Source organism: Sinohyriopsis cumingii, chromosome 1 (genome assembly GCF_028554795.1).
Source record: "Sinohyriopsis cumingii isolate HCF-2022 chromosome 1, ASM2855479v2, whole genome shotgun sequence".
Lineage (NCBI taxonomy): Eukaryota > Metazoa > Mollusca > Bivalvia > Unionida > Unionidae > Sinohyriopsis > Sinohyriopsis cumingii.
Window position 1 is genome coordinate 34,330,917 of NC_142961.1, and position 15,236 is coordinate 34,346,152.

Here is a 15,236-nt window from a genome sequence, read left to right on the forward strand (position 1 = left end):
GCGTTGCCCGTGAATATCAGGTATTGTCGCCGATTTGAGGACCGCGTTTAACGTAGGAGCTGCATTCCTTTTGTACCGGCGAGAGCTACATTATCTTTATATTCATATAACAGCGGCTGACAACAGTGCCATATGATACTCTGATTCAATGCCAGCTAGAATAGCACTCTAGATACCGTATCAATGCCTGTCCGTTTGCAAACTAACGTGCACCTAGATAAACCAGCCTTTTGATTTTTTTTCATCATCCTGGTCACTTTTGTAAACTAAATTTTTTTTGTTCACCTAATGCGTCCCTTGATTGGAAGAAACTATTGTTAAGAAGTAATAGTTAAACATTTAGGGCACAAAACGTATGATCTATCCACCATGGTACCAGTAAATAAATTACATATTTTCTCGATATGCATTCACAGTACTTGATATAAGGACATAAGTAATTGGAGGAGGGTTAAACATTAAAATCATTTAAGACAGTGTTAATAATAAAGGCATATACCTGATATACAGGGAATCGTGTTCTTAGTTGGATATTTGCCCATGTTCTCATACTAGATTTATTCCTTGCTCATCAAAACACATCCAGCGATAAAGGCATGAAGTCGCAAAGATTTAAGACAATGAAGTTTCAGTAAATATATCGATGTTAATGGCCGAATAAAAATAGAATGTTAGCATCAATATCATGAGTATTATTTTTTCCTTATTAATACTCAGATTCCAATTTTGTATTGCTCGGAATTTAGTAAACTGTGATTTGGATCGAAACATGTATTATCGGGGGGGGGGGGGGGGGAGCTAAATTCAATCGTATTAAGCAATGTTAAATTGTACTCTTTTATCATTAGATTTAAACATTGCTACGTTGTGTAAATGTTACTTTGCGTTCCTTAAATTATTGTTCAGTCGTTTTTCTCGGCCACTACAAACTAACATTGTGATTGCACGACGATTGATGGGTCACAAGTCATTAATTTAGATTTTCGGATGAACTAATGGTATTCAATGTTACTAAAATCAGATCTTGGAAACTTCATCGAAATACGGTGTAAGGATCTCTGCAAACAATCGCACTGGAGGCCTTGTCCAAATTACAGTTTGATTAGCCAATCGAAATGGCATTCTCAGATTTCATGCAGCGAATCAATATCACTCCATCTGCTGAAAGAAACCCGAAGGCTGAGCGTGAATCTGAGATCTTCAACGGTGGAATTTTTTTAAACAAATAAAATATTATTTAGTATTTGTGTCATTTGGACATTGCATCAAAGTTACTGTTTAGGATCCTTACATCATGAATCAACATAAAATTAGGTTCAGATTTTAAGAAAAGAATGCCATATTGAATTTAGCAATCGTTCAATATGTTACCTCCACCTCTTTCCATTTAGTAGTAAACATGCATACATGTTGTCCATAACATTTTATTGAGAAGACAAGGTTGATTCGAAAGTTTTGTGAAGACGTGACAAGTTCATCCACAGCATAGCTAATCCAATCTTCCATATTCCAAAATAGACGTCTTGTTGCTAGAGATAAATTAGATTTATTAACATTCTTCAGTGGATATTTAAACTGAAACGGAGCTTCCATTTGCAGTCTTGTTGATGAAAGTATTAAATAAAAATAAACATACTTTGGGGAACACCTTGATTTAAAATATATGTTCCTCTTCATTACATTTCCAAAGTAGTACTAATTAATTGTATTTGTCAAAATGTCTTATGGATACTCATCGCCAGGAATAGAATTAATCTAGTTGTTTCTTTTGGTTAAGATTTCTTTTTAAAATATTGAAAAATATGTTTTCCTGGTAATTTTTGAAAAGTAGTAAATTACTAATAAATTAATAGATACTTGCATGATAATAATGCCAATTCCAAATATGTACGCAAAAACTGCCTCTTTTGTAGTTTGATTTATTTGTTAAAACTTTCTTTTGCAAATAGGTCGAAATCATATTTTACTTTTCGTTAAAAAATATCCAAGGCAATATCAAGGGATAATTTTAAATTAGATAATATGTAATTGCTTTCTCGCACGAAAGGTGGTGACAAATCACTACAATGTTTGGGATATCTTATTATTCATAAATCATATCAACGTGATCCGCATATAAAAGTTCTTAGATTCATGATTAAGTCTTCGTCGTGTTGGGGTGGGGGGGGGTGGAACTTCCCATATGCGCGCAGTACTTTACCTGGCATACAGAAAGTAAAATTTATTGATAACTTGAATTTTATTAATCAAAATTCGTGAAAGAATCTTTCACGTAATGTATTTGTAACTTTAATGAGCATTTTATTACTGTTATAAGTGCGAAGTTGGTCTTCCTCCAGTCTTGTTGAATCTATAACTGACAAAAACTCACTTTCGTTCAAGTTAAACGATAGCTAAAAATGTTGGAAAAATAAGGCTTTATCCAATCCGCACATTCATTGAATCATACGACAGGAGGAACATGATACCCGGAGAACTGAACAGATTAAATTTTTCGGTAACAGGACCTCTGATGCTTAGCGTATTAAAAGTTAGAAAAACATCCTATGTTGCATAACTTGAGCTTCGCAACGAAGCGACATCCATGTTCATTCTGTTATTAACAGTGGGTGGTTGAACTCCGTCGTTTGTCATGGTATTTTGCTATGTTCAAATCTAAAGAATTATCATCGAGATAAGGTATATTGTATACTCTCTCTCTCTCTCTCTCACTCTCTGCACACACACACCCCTCCCCCACAACACGCACGCACGAGGGAATTTTTAAAACTCTCTTCTCACTAGTCTTACTATACCATATCCACGGAATAAATAATATAAACTAGGAAGTGTGACTTTGATTGAGTCACATTCTTCTGGAAAATGATTTCTTGACATCGCAAAGGACGATCGCATTGTCATGCAAAAACATGAATCGGGTTTCACTTTCGATAAAACTGGACTTTTTTCTGTGCATACAAGCCAATTATACAATTATATATAAAGATAAAACATCTTCCAGTCCTCGTCGCCACTCCCAAGGTTTGGTATTTTCCAGAATATTTAAGCTCACATCGAAGACATGATATATAATATTTCTTTTTCCAGTTTAGTGAAATAGGAAACTGATGTTTCTACACACGCGTTGTTGCTAACAACTCCACACGTTGGGACAATGTGCCAATTTCCACACTAGTTATCCACCAAACGTTCACAAAGACCGATGAAAGTGTGTGTGTATGTGTATGTGTGATTTGGATTTCTAACTTATCTTTAAAAAAAATATCAGTCATATCGCTACGATGTCTGCAGTGTGAGAGTTTATAGTTATGTCTAGCACTGGGGCATCATGCCACAGACATATAGCATCATGTCCCACCCAGTCACATTATCCTGACACCAGGCTGACCAGTCCTAACACTGATCTTTAAATGCTGAGCGCCAAGGGATGCAGCAGCTAGTACCATTTGTATAAGTCTTTGGTATGACTCGGCTTTAGTTAGTTAGTTACATCAAAAGTGTTCATTATCTTGATAACTTTATTACAACATGCGCACATCGAAGAGTTCACTAAGTCTCAAGATACGGCGCTCTATCTATTCCACCTGTTTGATCAAGTTTAACCATTCTCAGCACGTATACACACAGTAGATGTCATTCGTGGAATTCAAAAAAAATGACACTTTTTAAATCAACCAAGCATGCTCGTTACTTTTTATTAGAACTCTGTGTTCCATGGAGCGCATCACTGTATGTGACGGTGGATGGAAAGAGCAAACTGGAATGATATTTTGATAGCATTTGAAGTGTATACGATATACTCATTATGTGGAGAAATGAGGTAAATTTAATTTTCCCACTTTTTTTGGGAAGGAGTATATTTCTTTGTTTTTGTTATTATAACTCTTGATGTGATTTCGTGATGAGAAACAATTAATATTTTTCTACGGACAGACTTCATTAAAAAGTGGGAATTGAAAAAGAAAACAATTATCTTTAATTCACGATAATCTGTGAAAAGGAAACAACGGACTGTATTCTTTTATAGATGACAAAAGGCGTCGATGTCAGTCTTTCCGCAGAGTATATAACAGTAAATTGAAACTGCAATTGATTTTATGGCCAGATTCAAATTCATTTGGATAATGAGAAAAGCGCTGTAGTTTTTTCTCTTCAGAAATATAGCGTGAAGGTCTTATCGGACGATAAGCAGTGAACGATATGTGTCGTTTTTGTTGTAATTGGCGATACCTGTTCTGAAACGCGCGCGGAGCGTTTTGCCACTCCACCAGACACGGGCGGGCTAAGGCCGAGGTTTATTCGGGCTAACTTGCCAGCTAGGTCTATAAAGGTGTTGGAACTTAAAGTGTTAGCGTTCTTTTACCTGTGGAAATAGTCTACATATTCTTTTGCACACGGGAGCCAAGTAGAAAAAAACTATTGAAGTTTGTGAGCTATACAGTGGCCTAGGGCAAATTGGGATTGTAGAGGCGTGAAGCACAGTGGTGTTTTCCAGAGGAACACAGCTACGGGGAATTCAGATAGTATTTTACAATCGTCTTGATCAGTGTAATTTCATTTAGTGGAGTCAAAACGATTTCATACATTGTCATTGAAAGATTTTGTAATATGTGAAAAGCATTGCTTTTAGTCTTCCAAGAGAAAAAAAGGAAGAAAAAAAATTGTGAATACCTAAGAATAAATTGTGAGGAGTTTATTTGTATTTCTGAGAGAAACATTGAATAAAATAACGTGTGGACGTAAAACCAATGGATCAGTTTTTAAAGCGTGTGTTGGGGGATTAATGTGCAATTCAGACAAGTTCTTGAACCGGATTTACACAAGTGACAGGTAAATTTCCTTGAATATAGTTTTTATAGTATTCCGTTTTAAAGTCAAGTAGCAGATGCTATTACATAGTGTAAGTCAACTTCCATTTATGCAACCACTGGATTTTTTGTTATATACAAACGATTTTATCTGTGTATTTAAACGTAATCTTAAGTTGTAGAATTCAGTCTGTATATGAAGTGTTAACGTTATCAGCGGGACCTATTAGGAAAATTTGTTTTCGTAAGATATAAACATGCCACTCAAACTGGGATTTCAGAAAAATCACCACTCATCACCCTCTCAGGGGAAATCGTACTGTGCCCAATTAAATAAGATTTTTTTTCTTGTATGGACTAAGACCGTTTCAGATTTTTTAATTTGTTGATATTTAATGATACAGAATTTGCCGATGCATTATTTCACAGAAACTTAGATACAACCAGTTGTGGTGTGATTCCGTAAGGTATGCTAATTACTATAAAAGTAGGCGGAACCTGCAACGTGCCGAGTATAGTTAGAGACCACCTCTCTCTCTCTCTCTCTCATTTATTTTTTCCGCGTTTATGCATTGACAGAATATATAAGCTTGACAACAGTTTTAAAAAAAAAACATTGAATTTTCGTAAGGTGTCCTAATTATTATTAAGGTAGGCGATGTTCCGAGTATAGTTAAAGACTCTCTCTCTCTCTCTCTCTCTCTCTCTCGTTTCTCCAGTTCTTTATTTCATCTGCGTTTGTGCATTGATAGAACCTTACAATGTTGATCACAGTTTGAAAATTGTTTTAGAGAATATTTAATTTTCGGACCATTCCATTTGACTTTTAATTCTTTTTCTGTAATTTTCCTCGTATCAGTAAAAAAAAATTCTTGCGTTTTAAATGAACTATTATTTCCCAACTTTTTTGTTTGATAACAAATAATGAAACTAAGAGATTAAATTTGATGTATCTCAATTTCATAGCCATTTTATTTATTTACTTGCTTTTTAAAGGTACTTTTGACACATTATTGGCAATATCAGTCCGTAGAAATGGGATTTAAGTGTCTTTCTCAAGGACACAGGCAGCCAACCCAGGCTTGTCTGGGGGGGTATCGAACCCTCTTTCCCTGGATTACGAGCCAGACACAATACAAACTGAGCTATTGCGGTAGATCGCAGTTGTACCTTCAAACATTATTTTTACTGCTTCATTTATAGATTTAGTCGTGTGCCTCATAGACGTTTTGGAAACATACTTGGTCTAGTGTGTAGTGGTCTAGTGGTCTAGTTTCAGCTAGTCTCCAGAATCAGCTATCTTGACAGTCAGACACACAGACAGCCAGTACAAACAGAGACAGACATACGGAGGGACTGCTAGTACCAACCGAGACAGACACAGCGAGTAATGCAATCGTGCACATTGTATAGTGAGTTTTTTTAGGTGTTGGCCTTGCAGAGGTGTTGAGGATTTATAAACAGAAATCTTATATAGAACACAACACTATCCCAATGCAAGTTCCTACAAACAGAAATCTTATATGCAAAACAACACCACCAATGTAAATTCCTAAAAACAGTGTACTTATATGCAACACAACACTTCCAGTTCAAATTCCTAAAGACAGCGTACTTATATGCAAAGCAACACTCCCAATGGAAATTCCTAAAGACTGTACTTATATGCAAAACAACACTTCCAATGCAAATTCCTAAAGACAGTGTACTTGTATGCAAAACGACATTATATTCAAGAGAGCCTTAATCCAAACTAGTCTGAAGTGGATGTTCTTCACTCCGCTATGATCTTCTTCGAAATTACTCTTTCATCGCAATTTATCGTGCCTTAGTCTAGACGAGCGTTACTCACACGTGGCACGTAATGCAATATAAACAAAAATACTTAAATCCAACTGCGGCAATAGACAGTAAAAGGCTCTACTTAGCTTTATTGCACAGAGCATTTATTTTATACCTTTGAATAGCAATCATATAGACATACATGTCGTTTTCAATACTAATATCTTCGAGTGTAATTTGCCTGTAAATTTACATGGCTACTTAGTTCGATTACTATTCCGACTGGTTATATGTGTAAATCTATGTGGCTGTTTAGTTCGATTATCATTCCCAAGGTAGGGTATGCGTGTAATCTGTGTGGCTGTTTTAGTTCGATTACTTCTCCGACTTACGCGCGGAGATGGAAATAGTTACGTCATTATTTAGTTCGATTACTGTTCAAACTGATAGTTATATTTATAGATGTACGTGGCTATTTTAGTTTTTGATTACTGTTCTGACTGGAGGTTATACGTGTGAAACGTACATATCTAGTTAGTTCGATAACTGTTTCGATTGGTGGTTAAAGCGATATATATAGTTTGATTACTGTTCCGATTGGTGGTTACGCGATATAAATAGTCTGATTACTGTTCCGACTGAGGGTTGTATGCGTACATCTACGTGACTATTTAGTTGGTTGACTGTTTAGGCTGTATGTTATACGTATAATCTACGTGAACATTTAGTTGGTTGACTGTTTTGGCTGTATGTTATACGCATAAATGTACGTGAACATTTAGTTCGATTACTGTTTTGACAGAGATTTACATTTATTTTCAGACAATTATTTAAAGCAACTGACATTGCTGAAGTATCACTTCGCCACAGAAAATAAATGTCTCATAAAAATGTGCAGCAATGTGCTATGTCCATTTTCAATTTATACCACTTTGCCCTGAATTAGGTCAGTTGAACGCTCATGGTCTGTTTATGTTATTTAAAGAATTGATTGTTTGCAGCCAGATGGAGTCCCTCTGGTACAGCAAAGCGTAGAAAATGTTTGTTTAAGACAACTTGCCCATTCTCAGTTAACTGAATTTTGTGTAAAACTTACAGGAAAGGAAAGACACTGATCCACCACAAGTATACCCACCCAGAGACCAATATTTATCTGCCTATCACATTTGCCTGAGATTATTTCCCCATCTTTGTAATGAAGAAGTTCTTTTTGCATAAAATTAGAATTTAGACGCAAGCCAGAGCTGCCCTTAACCATTTTTATTATCTCTACTGGTCATAGCCCAGATGAGTTTATGAGATGGTCTTTTGTCCATTGTCATTTTTCCGTACGTGCGTTAGCACAATTTTGTTATTGCTACTCCCCCTAAACCACGTTGATCGAATACCATGAAACTTGACCACGTTGATCCTATTATATAATCGGTACCGTATGCAAATTGTACTGCTCGGACCAACATTCATATCAGTATGGGGTTTTGCTGAAAGACTTCTTGCGATATCTACCTGGTCCTATATGAAAATGGTGCCTATCTGACATCCAATATGACCGCTACGGTGCTATTGCTTCTCCTCCTGGTTGGAAATTCATATCTTGAAAATATTGTTATCTCCACACATCTTTGAATGGATGACTATATCAACATGGGGTTTTCACCGATACATTTTTATGATACCTAGTTGTTTCTAATTGAAAATGATGTCAGTCGTACATCCAATACAGTCTCCGTGATGACTGTCCTTAAAAAAAGATCGTTGTCATTACTCTCCATGAATAGATAGCTGATCATTTTAATATGGGTTTTTCACCAAAGTCCTTATAATGATGCCTTCTTTTGTCCTAACTGAAAACGGTGCGAAACTGAAAAAATATCAGAAATGTTTTCAACACTCGATAGGTAAACGGTCATATTTTGTTTTTCGTGAAATCTCGCCCAGTAGAGAGTCACTCCCGCGGAGGGACCCTTGTTTGCGTGTGTGAGCCATGGAGAAAACGTAATTTTCAGTTTATTTGCGTGTCCCTTTGAAACACATATAATGGGACAACCCTATAGAAAACGTAAATTTCAGTTTGTTTGCGTGCGCCTTTGAAACACATATAATGGGAGATCATTACAATATCAGACGTTTCTTAGGACTTGGCCCCAATCCACCCCATTCAGTTATTTGTTGTGGTTTCAATCCCCTCGTTATTTTTTTAGAACAGTACTTACCAACGTACATGTTAACTTGCCTACCTAAAAATTTATTTACTTCCCCACCCACCCAACTTACTGATTTGCAAGTGTGTAAATCGACTTATCATCGTCAGACGAATAAATAGATAGATGAATGTATAGACAAATATCTGCCCCTACACGCATATAAGCATGTTTATATGGTTGTGTTTTATGTCCATGTATAATTGTATTTGAAGCAAGACCCTAGTCCAACATTTTCATTTCTGACCTGACACATATATGGGTTGATACGATATTCCGATGATCATTATACAGTTTATTTGTCTCTCTTAGATGCAAATAAGATCGTGCTGGTATGTAAGGTGTGTCGAACATTTTGAGCATGTTTACATACACTTCTATCGCAGTTAGTACTTAACCTTTTTGGATGATTGTCTATATGGTTTTTCTGCAATAGTCATGAGCATTTGAAGTAGCTTGTTTTTCATTAGGCCGTATGAGACAGACTTGGATTCCTTCTGATTCGGATAAACGCGCCACCTACATTACAGTGTTTTAAAGTTCATTGTCCTCTTTGAAGAGAGGTTTTGGTGAAACTGTGATCAACTGCTTTTTGTCATTTTACTTATTTAAACACCGTACAGAAAACAACATACATACATACATACGCACGCACGCACGCACGCACACAGACAGACAGACAGCCAGACATACATACATACATACATACATACATACATACCTTTTTTTCAACGTTGGTTGCACGGGACATGCGAGAGGCACATTTTCAATACCCCATAATTTACACACTTCACACAAGTAGCTATTAATTGAATTATTCAACAGTTACACCGTGGCATGTAATTGAAGACCTGTGTATGGCCTGGGTCTGTTTAAAATAAAACCCTTTCACTCATTGTGGCCCTTAATTTGTGTGCGCTCAGTTCAAAAGTTCATCGTAGTGAACAATGACAGAAACCGAGGCCCGTTTTCTCTGGATTTGATTATAGGTTCCCACTACACATGGTATGTGCCGATGACGACCAATATTTTGTCTGAATAGAGTGGGACGAGTTTTTAGATTAGATTATTTCAATTAACTTTTTATTTCATGGAAGTATATTTAGACATTCTTTATAATGTTTAGAAAAAAGTATTTATTGAGGACTCAAAGCTTCAAAGTTCTTGTGTTATCGGGAACGTGCTTCTATTTATTTCAGCTATTCGTTATAACTTATATCATTATTAGTTAATGCCGTCTTTGTATTTAAACTCCAATCAGATAAATAGTCGGTACACATTCAAGTTTTGTGTAAATATACAAACAAGGAAAGTGAAATAACGTTCGGAATGTTCCGCTTTAGCTCTGGAATGCTATATACTCTGAGTGATATGCTTTGAATATAAAACCAACAAAGATAAACAACCACACTTTCACTATCACATTAATAAAAGCGATTTTGATTTGTAATTTTCAAAGCTTTTATTATTATCTAGATACATGTGAAATATCATTCGAGATAAACGGATTGATTTATATGACCCATCCCTCTTCTGTGATAATTATACCATTAAAATAAATCAGTTTAAATAACGTTAGGTATAACATTTACTACATTCATAACAAGTATGGACAGTTAATAGACTGGTTAACTGGTTGGGTTTGAACGGCATTCTGAGCATAACATTGACTGTATCATGCGGAGAAGATGGCAGAGAAAGGACTTTTCCAATGACTTTGAGACTCAGACTGGCAAGTGTAGACATGAAACCAGAGACAACCGGATTACGACGGACGTTCTACCAATTGTTCTGCGTCCGCTTCTGAACGAAGAGTAGAATCAGTGTTATCCCGTGCAAATGTAGTAATTATTATAAAGTGCTTACGAAGGGCACAGCTATCAAAATCTACCGTATATACACTTCTTAAAGTTGATAAGAATTTTGTAACCTTGCTAACATGATTGATGACGATAATTCCTTGCCAAGAGTTAAATGCATAGAAGATTTTTGCATAGGAATTACAAGTGTATGAGATGTAAATGCTACGCTTTAAAGAGAATAAATACACAGGCACTTGATTCAGGGGGAAACTAAAGATAACACCCTCCCCAATTAACGCAAGGTAACTAACTCTTGATTCGTGTCTTGAACACTGTCACAGACTGTCCAACAGTACAACCCCAGTCTACTTCGGAGTGAATGTGATTACTAGGCATTATTGTATATAAATAATGAAAATCCAAAACTATGAACAATGAAAGTCAGATTCATATTACGTTTATTCTCTTTCAGGATCATTTGGAATATAACATTTCTTACATTTGTTTTTTTTTTTTTTAAACCAATCTGTTTATTTACTATATTGTACGCATATCAAATAGGTCATGACCTTCATATAAAAGAAGAGATATCCTAATTGTCATAGATAAGACTTGACGGAAAAAAACTAAGGTTGTTCCGCTTTCGTGTCTGCCGGGTTAAGCCGAAATGTAGCGATTTAGGCCGATGTTTGAAAAGACTCGCTCAATTAAAATACCAATCACCAAGCAATCACGATCTAGTCGCATTCACTCCGAATTAGACGGAGGTATAGTGGTGGGCAGTCAGTGACAGTATATAAGACACGAAGCAACGGATAAACGGGGTCATATTTAAAATCAGAAAGGTACTTAAATGGTATATGGGGGAAATGTGTGGAATGTCCTCTTAACGGCGATGTAAGTTATGATTGACTAAATGCGCAGATAGTATTAAAAAAAATTAGAACTGAATCATGGAGGGCTCATTTTTTGACCTGCAGGAGTTAGTTACCTTGTGTTTATTGGGAGTGTATTAACATTAGTTCCCATCCTAATCAAGTGCCTATGAAATATTTATAGGACAATAATCAACATAAAAAACCAAACAAACAGTCAAGTTTGATAAGATAATTAAGGGATTTATATCAAGGTTTTGAATTTAAATATGTATGGCTACTCTGAAAAGCACGAATATGAATGCAGATTCCTGCATATAGTTGTAATTATATCAGTATGTAGGAAAAAAAATGTTAAACGTGTTGGAGTTGTCGGACAATTTGATAGCTAGAAGTCTGTGTCTGAAACGGTATTCTCGTGAAGTTATTTTTCATAATACGGCAGCATTCAAGATACGGACTGGATATTATACCAAGAGAACGCTATTATATGTTTTGATTTATTCCTTGGCCGATTCATGATGCAGTCAGAAGTAGTCTTCCAATGAAGTTCGTGCGCAACAGACTTTAGCCTCTGACGTTGGAGACTATCGGTTTCTGAGCGATTACGGAAAATATGTTTGCAGTGAGGATAATCGCCTGATTTTCTGGAAAATATTGAGGATTTCGATTTTCGGTCTTTTATAAAAATTTTAGTATATCTTTAAATATTTTAAATACTAAATCCAGGATATATATATATATATATATATATATATATATATATATATATATATATATATATATATATACACTAGATAGAAACACTTTAATTTATAATTCGAGAACAGTATTGAATAACACACACACACACACACTTCTTAATTTGCCACGTAAACAGTTTTTTTAATGAACTCGTTCTTATTCAAATGTTTCCCTTTTCTGTACCAGATTCTCAGTTTATAGAAAGGAAATTTAATTTATGTCGAAATGTCAGCACAAAAAAGAAAGAAAAAATGAAAAAGAAGCCCCCGTCATCTTCAAATTCAAGGATACAGATTGCCAACAAATGATTCTGATTAAAGAATATTTTTCTATACCTATATCAAGTGCGTTACTCACTGGCGTGATCTAGTAAAATAACACTACAAATCCAAAATAGCCCTGGTTGTTTCCCATCTTCCAAATATGGGTCAAAGAACCTTGCTCGTAATAACATAAATATAATCAGTCAGGCTGACTGACTTTTGCGCATATTATTTTATATAACAAATCTAACTTTCTTGTTTACTTATATTTATCGAATTTCCATTGACAACCATAGAGAGGGGAAAATATTTATACGGTTTTATTTTACATTCGTCAATGGTATACATATTTTTCAAATGTAAATACACCTGCTTTCTGTCAGTTTCGCGTGTTCTGTGGACGCCTATATATTTTCCCAGTTAAACACGTCTAAATTAATTGGAGAAGCTTTTGAGAAAAATGGTTAAGACGGTTTTCACAATGCTGTAAACTCGTCTTTGAAAATCAAAGGCGGTACTCCGTCATTTATGGGACAACGTGAGTCTGCGTGGTTAACTTTTGTTTAGTGCCTAGTGAGTCTAAATATAATACGATCGTAATCATACGTTATCCTCGCAAGGAGGTAAATTTTTGAGTAATTTAAGGGTGGAACCTTCTAACGTGAAACAGCAAAGTTACCGAAATTCCAGATAGAAAGGGAGTCCGAAGTTTGTTGTCAATGTCAACAATTTTTGTTACAACAGACCAACTTTACATGCCCCTTATCAAAGGGAGGTGCCCAAACTCGAGTGATACGAGGAGGTTTGCTTAATTTAACCTAACATCGATGGTTCAGAAGGTGTAAAAAAAAAATGTTAACAAAATTCCCACAGAGAAAGGCATTATTGGAGGAAAAATGTAACTTTATTTACTTTCAGGTCACGAAGTATAGTTAAGGTTTGATCATTTTCGTGTTAGATAGAAAGCACGCAAAACTCCAATGCTCCAGAAGTCTGAGCTATTTGAGGCATATTAGAATGTAATTTTGGTATCTTAGCTATGCATCGTGTTACGTCCTTCCTTTTATAGAACATGATGATGAAAACAGCAGTGACTTTTATTGACTTGCATTTCTAGCGTCATGGTAACTAAACCATAACAATGTTGCAATTGTCGCATATGAAAAAAATTACAAGAAAACATGAATCATTTCAGCTTGTCCCTCTTAGTGATTTTATTCTTCCACAAACTGGGCTTGTTTTGTTTTTGTTTTTTTTTTTGTTTTTTTTTTTATCGTGTTCATGGGTGTAAACTAAAATAGCAAGATTACACTTTTATTTCCTAACGGAAAGTGGGGGTTACTAGGCGTGACGTCCCCCACAAATATTTATTTGAAAAACCTCAACTTTGACATTAGGTCTAAAAATAGGACTTTAGTCAGGGGGGCCAAACCTACAAAAAGCATCTGGAAAAAGGATCAACTTTCCAATAAAAGGCACTATACACATGTCATAGCTATTTTGAGGTAAAGATGGCATTAATCGCTTCATTTCGGTATTTTTGTGAAAGATATATCATTTCAACAAATTCCTTAGCAGACGGAAATTATATTTATTATCATACGTATGTTTCAATGTGAGGATTACGTGATGGTGTTTCAATGTGTATAAGGATTACGTGATGGCATTTCAGCGATGAATATGATTAATCATTTAAGGTTTATGTCGGCGTGGGAATTCCACTTTGAAAGACTGCTAAAAAAACAGTATTTCACCATCTTTTTAACACATTTCAACCATTTGCAGCTGATAAATAAATTTAAATACTTTGGATTTATTCAAATGAGTACCAGTAACATGATGTAAAGAGTGTCACTTTGGTTGAATGTATGTTGGTTATGAGTGGAGTTTATATTTGGTTAAATGTATGTTCGCGATAAGATGAGTTTATATTTGGTTAAATGTACATTCGAGATAAGATGAGTTTATATTTTGTTAAACGTACGTTCGATATAAGATGAGTTTATATTTGGTTAAATGTACGTTCGAGAAAAGATGACTATTTTTGGTTAAATGTATGTTCGATATAACATGAATTTATATTTGGTTAAATGTATGTTCGAGATAAGATGAGTTTATATCTAACTTTGAATGCGCAGATACTGATCTTGGTTAGTTCTCTGACTCGCGACCGAAAGAGTGCGGGTTTGAATCCTACTATTAGATCAATTGGGGACGGCAACCGTGGTCTGTCCACGGTGAAGGCACTCTTCTCCAGCTTCCCTTGCTCTAGATGATCTCCTTTATTGCGCTGCCGCAATCAGATAAGCAAACAAACACTTCAGTACGCTTCTGCACATCTGAAATTCACATACCATAGAAAAATATATACATTAGCACGAGATGACCTAATGGATATTCCCATTCGATTAGTAAATACTTTTCATTTGACGAATACACCGGATTGTAATCGCCTTAGACAATTCATATTGTGTACTATTTAGAACTACTTATTGTGACTTGTACATGTAATCTTTCAAAAGATTAGAATTTCTGAAGAAAGAACTAGACAATCCAGGTGCATCGGCAATATGCTTTCGTTACTCAAGCAGGTCGGATTCCATGACAAGACATGTCCATAATGAAAGGCGAAAAACAAATATGTAATAACGAACTACTTCACTATTTCATCATATATGATAAACCCACAATGCGCCTTGCTACATGTCGTAAGAGTAATAAACCCACAATGTGTCTTCCTACTTTGTCGTAAGAGTGAAAA

At 35.4% G+C, this 15,236-nt stretch overlaps 1 protein-coding gene across 5 annotated transcripts in view; it reads left to right on the forward strand.

Annotated features, from left to right (window-relative positions):
* The window catches only part of LOC149806681 (uncharacterized), a 237,866-nt gene that overhangs the window by 152,758 nt on the left and 69,872 nt on the right, over positions 1–15,236 (forward strand). Inside the window, exon 1 of one of the 5 annotated variants that reach the window (XM_089956453.1) lies at positions 3,757–4,830. The exons of the other annotated variants lie outside the window; for them this stretch is intronic. The gene's annotated coding sequence lies outside the window, so the exon portion shown is untranslated. Of the gene's footprint in view, positions 1–3,756; positions 4,831–15,236 lie in introns of those variants that run through there. 5 annotated transcript variants of the gene reach the window in all.